The sequence below is a fragment of the Alosa alosa genome, chromosome 21, assembly GCF_017589495.1.
Source record: "Alosa alosa isolate M-15738 ecotype Scorff River chromosome 21, AALO_Geno_1.1, whole genome shotgun sequence".
Classification (NCBI taxonomy): Eukaryota; Metazoa; Chordata; class Actinopteri; order Clupeiformes; family Clupeidae; genus Alosa; species Alosa alosa.
In genome coordinates, this window is record NC_063209.1 from 13,871,158 (window position 1) to 13,882,314 (window position 11,157).

The 11,157-nt window shown below is 42.9% G+C and overlaps 1 long non-coding RNA gene across 1 annotated transcript; it reads right to left on the minus strand.

The window, feature by feature from the left end:
• Nucleotides 1-6,286: 6,286 nt before the first annotated feature.
• LOC125286683 lies at nucleotides 6,287-9,472 on the minus strand. Its single transcript, XR_007192220.1, has 3 exons — nucleotides 9,377-9,472; nucleotides 6,917-7,813; nucleotides 6,287-6,716 (listed from the first exon to the last, which is right to left on the minus strand). It is a non-coding gene; the product is annotated as an uncharacterized LOC125286683 (long non-coding RNA).
• Nucleotides 9,473-11,157: the final 1,685 nt, after the last annotated feature.

The following is an 11,157-nucleotide window of genomic DNA, read 5'->3' on the forward strand; positions in this document are numbered from 1 at the left end:
GGAGGTTGTTTAGGTGGCCTTTGAAATAGCTGCCAATTGTGTGGATAGGCAGTGCAGCCTTTTTTCAATTACTTTAAAAATTCACTTCCCGTTTGAGATTTCTTGGAGTAATCTTTCAGGATAACGTAGACCCAAGGGACATCAAATTTCAAGCTTTTAGGAGGTTGTTTAGGTGGCCTCTGAATCAGCTGTCAATTATATGGGTGGCCATTTTGAATTTCTTCAAAAACTCACTTCCTGTTTGAGATTTTTTTTGGGCACCCCTTCTAGGATGTCTTATGATCACCCAAGGAACATACATACCAAATTTCAAGCTTTTAAGAGGTTGTTTAGGCAGTGTATGCAGCTGCCAATATTGTAGCGGGGAGTGCGGCATTTTTCAATTTCTTTAAAAACTCACTTCCTGTTTGAGATTTTCTTGGGCACCCCTTCTATGATGTCTTAGGATCACCCAAGGAACATGTATAGCAAATGTGAAGCTTTTAAGAGGTTGTTTAGGTGGTCTTTGAATTAGCTGCCAATTTTGTGTCGGGGAGCGCAGCATTTTCAATTTCTTTAAAAAACTCACTTCCTGTTTGAGATATTTTGGGGCATCCCTTCTAGGATGTCTTAGGATCACCCAAGGAACAAACATACCAAATGTCAAGCTTTTAAGAGGTTGTTTAGGTGGTGTTTGAATCAGCTAACAAGTTTGTGGCGGGGAGCATGCCATTTTTCAATTTCTTTAAAAACTCACTTCCTGTTTCAGATATTTGTGGGCACCCCTTCTAGGATGTCTTAGGATCACCCAATGAACATACATACCAAATTTCAAGCTTTTAGGAGGTTGTGAAGGTAGCTTTTGAATCGGCTGTCATTTGTATGGGCGGCCATTTTGAATTTCTTCAAAATCTCACTTCCTGTTTGAGATATTTTTGGGCACCCCTTCTAGGATGTCTTAGGATCACCCAAGGAACATATCTATCAAATGTCATGCTTCTATCCACCGCGTAACGATTTTTCACGTAATCTCCCCTATTTTGAACATTGTCAGTGGTGAAAAATTGAGTTTGTTTTTGACGTGTGTCTTTGCCCTTTTTGAAGACCTTTTCTAGGTGTTCTAGGTTAAACAGGAATATTGATGGGAACCTGACTATGTGGGCTTTCTATCGACGTGGACATAATCGGATGGCTAGTGGGGACACATACCCCAAGGCAACATGCAGACCAGGCTTTATTTGCGTTCTGCTCCCAAGTCGCCTTATTCACCCGGGGGCCTGAACGAGGCTAAAGGGTACACTTGCCAATACACCTCAGTCCAGCAGATGGTGGTGGTAATGCACTCCGTTTGCAAACTGCCAAGAAACTCACTGAAGAAGAACAGGCCAGTGAACCCTTCTTTTTCGGTGAGCTTTTTTTTTTGGGGGGCAGTTTGCAAACGGAATCAAACAATGCATTAACTAAGCCAATATTTTCCTTGTAACATAACTTAACAGGTAACATAAACTGGTTCATTTAAAAAATGTCTGTGTTAGCAGTGACCTGAGGAGAAGCCGGACATCAGGGACAAGTCAAGCTTCTTCCTCCTTTCACATTTTCCTATACAGTCAAATTTCAAATCGACGAGACCGGACTATAAAATGACAATACTTACTTACGGACACCCCTGTCTCGCTTCTGGAAGAGCTAAATACATTTTATGCTCGTTTTGAGTCTCATGGCTCAATTCTGCCGGCCCTGATGGCATCCCGTCTCGTGTCCTTATGACGTGCGCCACTCAGCTGTCACAAGTCTACACTGACATGATCTTTAACTTATCCCTGTCCTGGTGCACAGTGCCTTTGTGTTTAAGAAAAACAACAATAGTACCAGTGCCCAAGAAAAGCCCTGTTTCTTGCCTGAACAGGCCCATCGCCCTAACATCCGTGGTAATGAAGTGCCTGGAGAGACTGGACACAGCTTACATCAACACACACCTCCCTGCTTTCCTGGATCAATTTCAGTTTGCATACAAGCACAACAGGTCCGTGGATTATGCCATCTCCATCGCCTTGCATACTGCCCTAGCTCACCTGGACAAAAATATGTCAGGATGTTGTTCATTGACTATAGTACTGCCTTTAACACTGTTGTACCATCTAAACTGGTGTTAAAGCTCAGAGACCTGGGTCTGAGCAACCCCATATGCAGTTGGGTGCTTGACTTCCAAACCAATAGGCCCCAGTGAGTTAAAATAGGCAACAGGAAATCATCCACGCTGATCCTCTACACCAGTGTCCCACTGGGCTGTTGCCTCAGTCCTCTAATATAATCCTCTAAGTCTGTTCGATCATGACTGTGTGGCAAGACATGCAAACAACAGCATCATCAAGTTTGCAGATGATACTACAGTGATTGCCCTTATTAGCAACAACAATGAGGCCTCCTACAGAAAGGAAGTGAGAGACCTGACTGTATGGGACCATAACAACAACCTCTACCTGAACATCAGCAAAACTAAGGAGATAGTCATCGACTTCAGGAAGAAATGTGTCAATCACATCCCTCTCTACATCAATGATTCACCTGTGGAAATGATCAGCAGTTTTTGGTTCCTGGGCATACAGATCACCGACTCCCTCTCATGGTCTCTGCACTCCACCTCCTGTATCCTCAAGAAGGCACAGCAGAGACTGTTCTTTCTGAGGAGGCTAAAGAGCCTTGGGGTGGGAACAAAAACCCTGGCGAACAGGGGCGGAGCTTCGTGGTGGCCGGGGGGGACCACAGCCACCACTGGTCAAAGCTTGGCCACCCTGCTGGGCCCCCCCCCCCAGCTCCGTTCAGTGAAAAGTAAAAAAAAAAAAACTTTTGCCAACACTTTGCAAAGCAGGGACTGAACCAATTACTGCACTCTATCTATGACCATTGGCCCAGTCATTAAGTGTAGCCTACGGTTCTGATCAAATCGTGAGTAGGCCTAGTGCAGCAGCAGCAGCAGCAGGACAATTAAGTCATCTGTTAAAAACACTTGACAGTAGACTTACTTAACCTCAGTAACAACAGGTGAGTTGATGATGAGTTGGAACATTAATGCTAATAAGATGTTAGAATGTGTCACGAATCATAGCCAAGTGAGCCGCGTTGGGCTGTCCTTGTTAGGAAGGCTCTGACATTGACGTGTGGGGCTGATTAAAAATAATCGAATGCCCGCGGTAACGCTGTTACAAAAATATTTCGATAAAATTCGGGTGAAATGCAAGCATATTAGGCACATATCTCCGGATGGCTCCAATAAAAGTAGGCTAATAGGGCCTAGACTAGGCTACTTTATAAAAAACATAATTTGCTGACTGCGTGTGGTTCTTGCCCTAGCTGCTCAGGCAGAGGTAGGCTGCTTTGCCTGAGTTCTTTGTTACATTGGTCCGGAACTGTTCATCACAGTGAGATGAAACCTTAAATATAGCTGCAAGCAGCAATGAGGGGGCCAAGCAGATAGGCCGGAGTAACCATGGCAACGAAATGCTGTTAGCTCAATGCTGCAATCAGACGCATGGCCATAAGCTGTCAAAGCAAGTTTCACGTCTAGCACGTCTAGCAACAAAATTTCTTCGGCATCACAAAAGTTATCACTTTTTGTCTTCGGAAGTATTACCGTTCGCCCGAAAAAGCCAATCAAAATTTGCGGCGCAGCCGCCAAACAGGAAGTGAGCTCATATCTCAGCAATCGTTGCATGTATCAAAACCAAACTTGGTACATGGACTCATGACCCCATCAGGTGAATGCCAAAGAAATTTTGTGACCTTTGACCTCTAGGGTCACTGCAATTAGCAAAAATGCATTTTGCCTTGTAACTTTTGACGTGCTAGACGTGAAACTTGCTTTGACAGCTTATGGCCTATAGGCCTACAGCTTATGGCTCATAATGTACTTTTTTATAGCATTGGCCTATTTATGGAAAATGTGTTGGAGTGGTCAACAAACTGACCTGTGTATCAGCAAAGATCCTTGATAACTAGCTCCGCTTTAACCCTCTCTGGTATCAGTGTTGGCTTTACACAATTTATTGTCATTATTAAAATAGGCTATCCTAATCTTCAAAACTTTTTGAGTAGTTTTCAAATAGTTTTGATTCGCCACCCAAATAGTAGTTTTGAAGTGCCAACCCAATAAAAAGTCTGGACCCAGCTGGCCCCCCAATAAAATAATCCTGGCTACGCCCCTGCTGGCGAACTTTTATCGCGAGCGTCCTGACCAGAAGCATCACAGTGTGGCTGGGGAACCGGTCTGCTCACAATCTCAAAGTGTTCTCAAGGACTGTCAGGACTGCATCCAAAATCATTGGGGCTGCTGACCTCCCTCAGCTTCAAATGATCTACTCCACACGCTGTCAGATGAGAGCTGAGTCCATCATCAAGGATGCCAACCATCCAGCTCACTCCCTCTTCTCTGCGCTTCCCTCTGGCAAGCGCTACCAGAGCATTACCACCCACACCACATCATTCAGACACACGATTTTCCCACAAGCTGTCAGAATACTAAATGTACATGTCCCATGTCCATGAGGTTTTATTTATGCTTTGCATACAAGTATAGTGCCTGTGTGTGTGCTATGTGTGGTACTGTACAGTCCTACTTCAACTCCCTTCATTTATGCCCCCCCCCCTACTGCCCACCTGTGTTTATTTACCCCTCCTTGCACTGCTGCCAAGTTCAAAGTTTCACTTTATTTATCCTTAGAAAAGGAAATTTAGTGTGCAGCAGGATGTCAACAATGGAGACACTCCTTCCCCTAAAAAAACAATTACCAAATCCAATTGGACAGTACACAGGTACATCTGTCATAATGAACATGGGCAGGAATAAATAAGTAATTATAAATAATCACATAATGTATTCAAGAGATGTCAATCAAGTGAATTCAGGTTCCTAATAGCCACAGGAATAAAAGAATCCCTGGCACGTCTAGTTCTTAATATAGGTAACCTACAATGGCGACCTAAGGGGATTAAACTCCCCCAAAAGTGGGTGATCAGGGCAGTTTAAAATTGAATTAGCCTTACCCCTGACCCTTTTATCATATATATGTTTGAGCTGTGGCACAAGAATTTCACTATATTGCAAAGTAGGCCTATATGTGACAATAAAAACTTAAAAACTTGAAACTAAAACAACACTCAAGACAAAAGGAGCAGGCGTTATACACTAGGAACAGGTGCACACAATTAAACAATTAGGCAGCTCAAAGTGGAAGTGGACGCAAAAACCTGGAGCAGCAGTCTGGGGACCATGAACGCTGGTGGGAAACTTGAGAACTGACAGCTTGATAAGGCACTTAGTAAAACTTATGACCAGTCTCATTATTGCTATTATATAAAGTACCTCATTGTCTCTCTCATTGTACATTATGTATTTGGGCGGTCCGTCAGAGGAAGGAAAAGGCAGTGGAGTGGCATGCATCTTCAGTCCAATACACAATGCAGGTTGATATACGCTCTGTCAGCGAAAGGAGAAGGCTGTTTGTAGGCTTCAGTGTCTGACATTTCAAGCACTTTTTTATGGAACAAAGTCCTTTCATACACATCACACTCTTGGTAATATAGCCTATGGATAAAATTCAGCTTTTACTCTAAACAACAAAATTACTTTTGTCACACTTCAAACAGACCGTTTTGTGGACAGACTGCTGTCTGTAACTGAACACCATGTGTGCACTCCATAAGTATAAGTATATACTCCTTTTGATCCCTCAGGGAAATTTGGTCTGCATTTATCCCAATTAGTGAAACACACTCAGCACACATTGAAGTAAAGCACACACTAATCCCGGCGCAGTGAGCTGCCTGCAACAACAGCGGTGCTCGGGGAGCAGTGAGGGGTTAGGTGCCTTGCTCAAGGGCTTTTCAGTCGTGCCTACTGGTCGGGGTTCAAACCTGCAACCCTCCGGTAACAAGTCCGAAGCGCTAACAAGTAGGCCACAGCTGCCCCCCACTGACCCACCCACATAAACATACTTTCAGTGATATGGCAAAGGAAATGTCACTTAATTACCATATTAATATCCCACTCTTCCCGCTGTTCATGTCAGAAAAGTACATGTTGCATTGAATTCTATAATTTATTTTGTCCACAAAGTAAGTGCATTCAGCCTTTTGTCCATTAAAGGAAAAGCACATCAATCATTGAAGTGCAGGACATTAATCACTGTGCTCAAAGAATGTGCTACATTCAGTATTTATGAGTAAAAAAAAGTATATATGTGATATATAAAAAAAAACCTTTGATATGTAATCAGAAGTGCAACTTGCATTAATCACAGTCCCTGTGACATCCAAAATAATAGTATTTTTTGCACTATTCCGCAGGAAATAACATTATAGCAGGGGGAAGGCAAACATTCCATTATAGCACATTGATCTCAAATTAAATGACAAAGAAAGTAAATTATTACTATAATCAATGTTGGGAAAGTTACTTGTAAAATGTCTTAAGATGGTTGAAATGTACTGCAAAGTGTCGTGGTACAAATGCCCCACAAAATCACAGTTCTGCATGCCAAGTGTGGCATTCAGCAGTATTGAAAGGTAAGATTTCCAAGGTTACTGACTCGGCAGCAGAAGGCAGCTGCCTTCCATTTTAGATGTGAGAAAGGTGTAGATGCCATCTGGATCTCAAACATCCATTCATGGTCAGTGGAAAATGTGACTGAAGAGCAGGACCAGTAGAACCCAACCCCCAGATATGGAAATGTTATTATTACCTGAGACAGAAGGAATATTAAGGTATTGCTCTTTTGTGGGTTCTATTACGACTAGTGTACAGAGGACACATTTCAGAGAGAGAGAGAGTTTCAATGTGTTTCAATACAGACAATTTGCACAGGTTCACACATTCACACAGAATAAGTAGCACTGGTACACTGTCCAACACACACACACACACACACACACAGTCACTTACCTTTGCTAATTATAACCACCTCCACAATATGAGAGACTGAAGGATAAGGCCTGCTACTTGTAATCAGTGTATAAGTTCCTCTGTCCATTTTGCCGAATAAAGTTGTCGGATAAATTGTGCGGTTATTCCTATACCAGGTGACCTTTGGCGTAGAATTGCCTTCTACTTTGCAGCCATTCAGAGGTCCATTCTCTCTCACCTCAACTTTCTGTGGACAGGTGATCTTTGGACGATCTGAGTTGAAAAATAAATTAAAAAACAAGGAAAAAAATCTCTGAACCAGTTTAAGCAGATCTGGATCTACAGACTAGAGCTCTATCTAGACAATGTTGTTAGTGATAACGATGTTACCGAGAAAGATCAGTAGATCTGTGAGCTCTTCAAAAAATACAAACATGGCAAATAATTGCCTTAATTACACCTTGAGTACAAGAGCTTGAGTAAATATAACCGTTTAAAAAAACAGTTTTACAAAAATCTAAATGAAAGCACAATTTAGTCAAATGAGCGCACTGTTTAGTGACTTAGTGAATTCTCAGGGTGACTATATTCATCCAGTGCACATTTCCCAAAGCTTTTTCCACCTCAGAAGTTTGAATCTGTTAACTCAATACTGTCAAACTGTGAAAGAATTGTAATTTGTCTCAAAGTATGAATGCAGAGCTCTCTTATACAAAATGTCAACATCCACAGTTTGATTGGCATCTCCCATAATGCTTGTTGCAGTCACGGTATAAAGGCCTCCATCCTCCCTGCTAAGAGCTGACTGGGGATCCACCTGTTGATGACCTTTAAACAAGGTGACCTCTGGAGAGGGGTTGCCCCCAGATGAGCAGTTGGGCAGTCTCTCATTCTCTAGGAGCTAGACCTTTGAAGGACAATTGATCACAGGAGCAACTGCAGAAGAAAGGTAAAAAAAATGATGACGGTTTTATCCTGATGCATTAACAGTTTTGTTGTAATATGGGGGAAGTCTAGAATTATCAGCCTATGAAAAAGGGTGCAAGATATAGAGAGATATTTCAAGAACATACAAGTCACAAGGTTGTGGGCAGCCGTGGCCCACTGGTTAGCACTCTGGACTTGTAACCGGAGGGTTGCCGGTTTGAGCCCCGACCAGTGGGCTGCGGCTGAAGTGCCCTTGAGCAAGGCACCTAACCCCTCACTGCTCCCGAAGCCCCGTTGTAGCAGGCAGCTCACTGCGCCGGGATTAGTGTGTGCTTCACCTCACTGTGTGTACACTGTGTGCTAAGTGTGTTTCACTAATTTACCGATTGGGTTAAAATGCAGAGACCAAATTTCCCTCACGGGATCAAAAAAGTATATATACTATACTATACTATACTAGGTCTGCTTATTTGTTTTCTAGTTTGATGAAAATGTCTAAATACCAACAATAACTGAAAAAAGAAAGAATAAGGAAATCGTTAGCCCTTCTCATTTGAGAAATCTAGACGCGCCCCTAGCGGCAATTACATTTGCTGCCAGGGCTAGTCTAGCAACTCTCCGTTGGCTTGTGAGCTCCAGAAATCGAAACTCAATCAGGCCAATGAAATCGTGTATAGAGTCGTTAGGTGGGCTTAACATAATGATTGATGGCAGAGTTGGCTTGAATTCCCTGCTACTTGAAAACAAATAAGATGGATGTTACTGTTGGCGAACAGTGTGACACGAGTTAAGCTTTTATAAAGTTGGCAAACGTTTGAACTAGCCAACTAGCTCCGCTGGTGGGAAACGCATGGGACTCATAGCGCTGCCGCTGTCCTATTGCGTGCAGATGGAATTTGAAAGACAACTGATTATCCCGCCCCTCGGACTGAGCACTGCGAACGGTGAGTGCCCAGACCCTACATTTTAATGTGGGTCTGGCTCGTCAGGCTAATTTGACACAATCTCTATATGAGCCAAAACCTGAAAATTCATCTACTGGTACGGTATCATCTGGGTAGTCAAATCCATGTGATTTTTAACTTGCTACACATCTATTGATCAAAGTTTGGCAAAATAACCGTTAAAGACATGTACTGTAGCTTAGTAGTGACTCAATGTGCTGAATGTGCACATGTGGTGAATGTGTGGATCCCTGGAGGGGCAACCCAAAGATGGTGCATTGTGTATTTTGGGGCATAGTCATTCTATTCTATCTACCTCTGCAGAGGGGTTGCCCTCAGATATGCAGTTGGGCAGTCTCTCATGCTCTAGCAGCTTAACCTTTGATGGACAGTTGATCGCAGGAGTAATTGCAGAAGATAAATTTCAACATCAACAATCAAGCATAAAGTATACAAGGATTCTTGAATTCCCCCTGGGGATCAATAAAGTATCTATCTATCTATCTATCTAAAAGAGTCTTTAAGATTGGCATTTGCAAATAATTGAAAAGTAGGCATACACTGGACTTTGCCCTTTGACTACATCCTTTTATGTTGATGAAAACATTACTGAGAAAGATAGACTTACAAAGCACATAAATCCAAAGGGGCGCTGAGCTCTTCACCGGATGAGTCTGAAGTCCTTCGAGCTGGAGCTCGGTCTCACATCTGTACTGGGCTTCATGCTCCTCTCTGCTGGCAGTGAGCTGAAGTGTTTGTGTCACCGTCACATTTTCACTTCTATCTCTATGGACTTTGGTGTTTCTAATGGGGGGATGTGAGAGCTGCTGCTGACCTTTAAACCATGTCACGCTGAGATGGTCATATGGAGCCACATCCTCTATCACACACTGCAGCTGGACAGGCTGCCCCTCAACAAACTCACCAACATAATTTACAACATGAATGGACACTCTGGCAGGAGACTCTGGTGAGAAACACACACACACACACACACCATATGTTGCAGCTATCTTACAACCCCTAAAAGGAGAATTCTGGCGATTTTTCACATAGATCTCTGTTTCTCTAGGTCACTGTCGGTGGGGGGCAGCCACAGTGCTACAATCTGGGGGCATGTTCATGTTCAATAGTGGAGCTATGTTTAAACAGTCAGATGATGTACTTAGGGGAATACATTTTAATATTGTAACAAATCAGAGATTTGCTTTGGAACAGAGTTTTATCGACTCACCTCAAACAACATGAACTCCAATGCCGGGCCGGACCCGGCCCTGATGCCCCAGCATCCCACATCCGCTCCAGCCTGTGCCGCCAACACACTGTGGTTGAACCTGGTTCCAATGACTCCAGCAACCGTAGAATACGGACAAAACTGACATGGTGTATAACATTGCTAATTTTGCATGGGTTTAACGTCAACATTTTACACCTGGGTCAAAAAAATCCAGCGAAAGCTAAATTCATTGTCCAGGTATGCCCTTATAAAGGTTAAGCTGAGTTGTGCATGTTTGGAGTCATCACATCCATGATGACTAAGTGATCAATTTTGGGATGGGGTGAAAATTTCAACCACCAAAACACCACCCCCATTAGTTTTGGGTGTTTTTCAGACTAACACCATTAGTTTTGGGTGTTTTTCAGACAATGGGACCTGGTGACCTCAAAGTAAATGGTAACTGTCACAGACTGAGCTGTGACGCACACGTGCATGTAGCGCGCAGCGCGCAGGCGGCCATTTGCCGGCATCTTTAAATCACTGCTGTCCTGTCCTGACGCTACTCATTCTCATTACCGTATGTACTGTTTATCTTCTTAACATTGTCATTAATCACCATTTTACCATAGATTACTTACACAGGGCCGAACTTAGTTTTAGAGTGCAGGGAAAGGCCTACCAGCACTTCTAGATGGCTATAGTTTGTGCAGCTCACTGATTCAAACATTCACGTAAGATATATTGTCATTCTCATTTCTCTTCTGTATATTCTTTTGTCTAGTATCAACAAGTAAAATAATGCACACTGGCTGTTAAAAACGTAATTTATTGATTAAACATTTGCTATCACAACCCGTAAGCCATTCACTCACCCGCCGTTAAAACGTACCTCCGCGTTGCGTGTGGGGAAACAGATGGACTGTTCCATTAGGAAGAAATAGAGGGTTTCCGGGTTCATTGTGGGCAGCCCATTGTTACGGGGGTGTTTTAGGGTAATAAATTAAAAGCTATTTTAGGGGTTTAGTAAGGTGTTTTGTACATGTCAATTATTGTATGTGTTTGTGTATTATGTGTTTTCTTGTTTGATTTGTTATTTGGTAATTACAATGTTGTTATTTAGTTAATTGATTATTTTGACAGTGGGGTTATCCAGGGGGCGGGCTACGGATAGCAATGCTCTGTATTAGGCC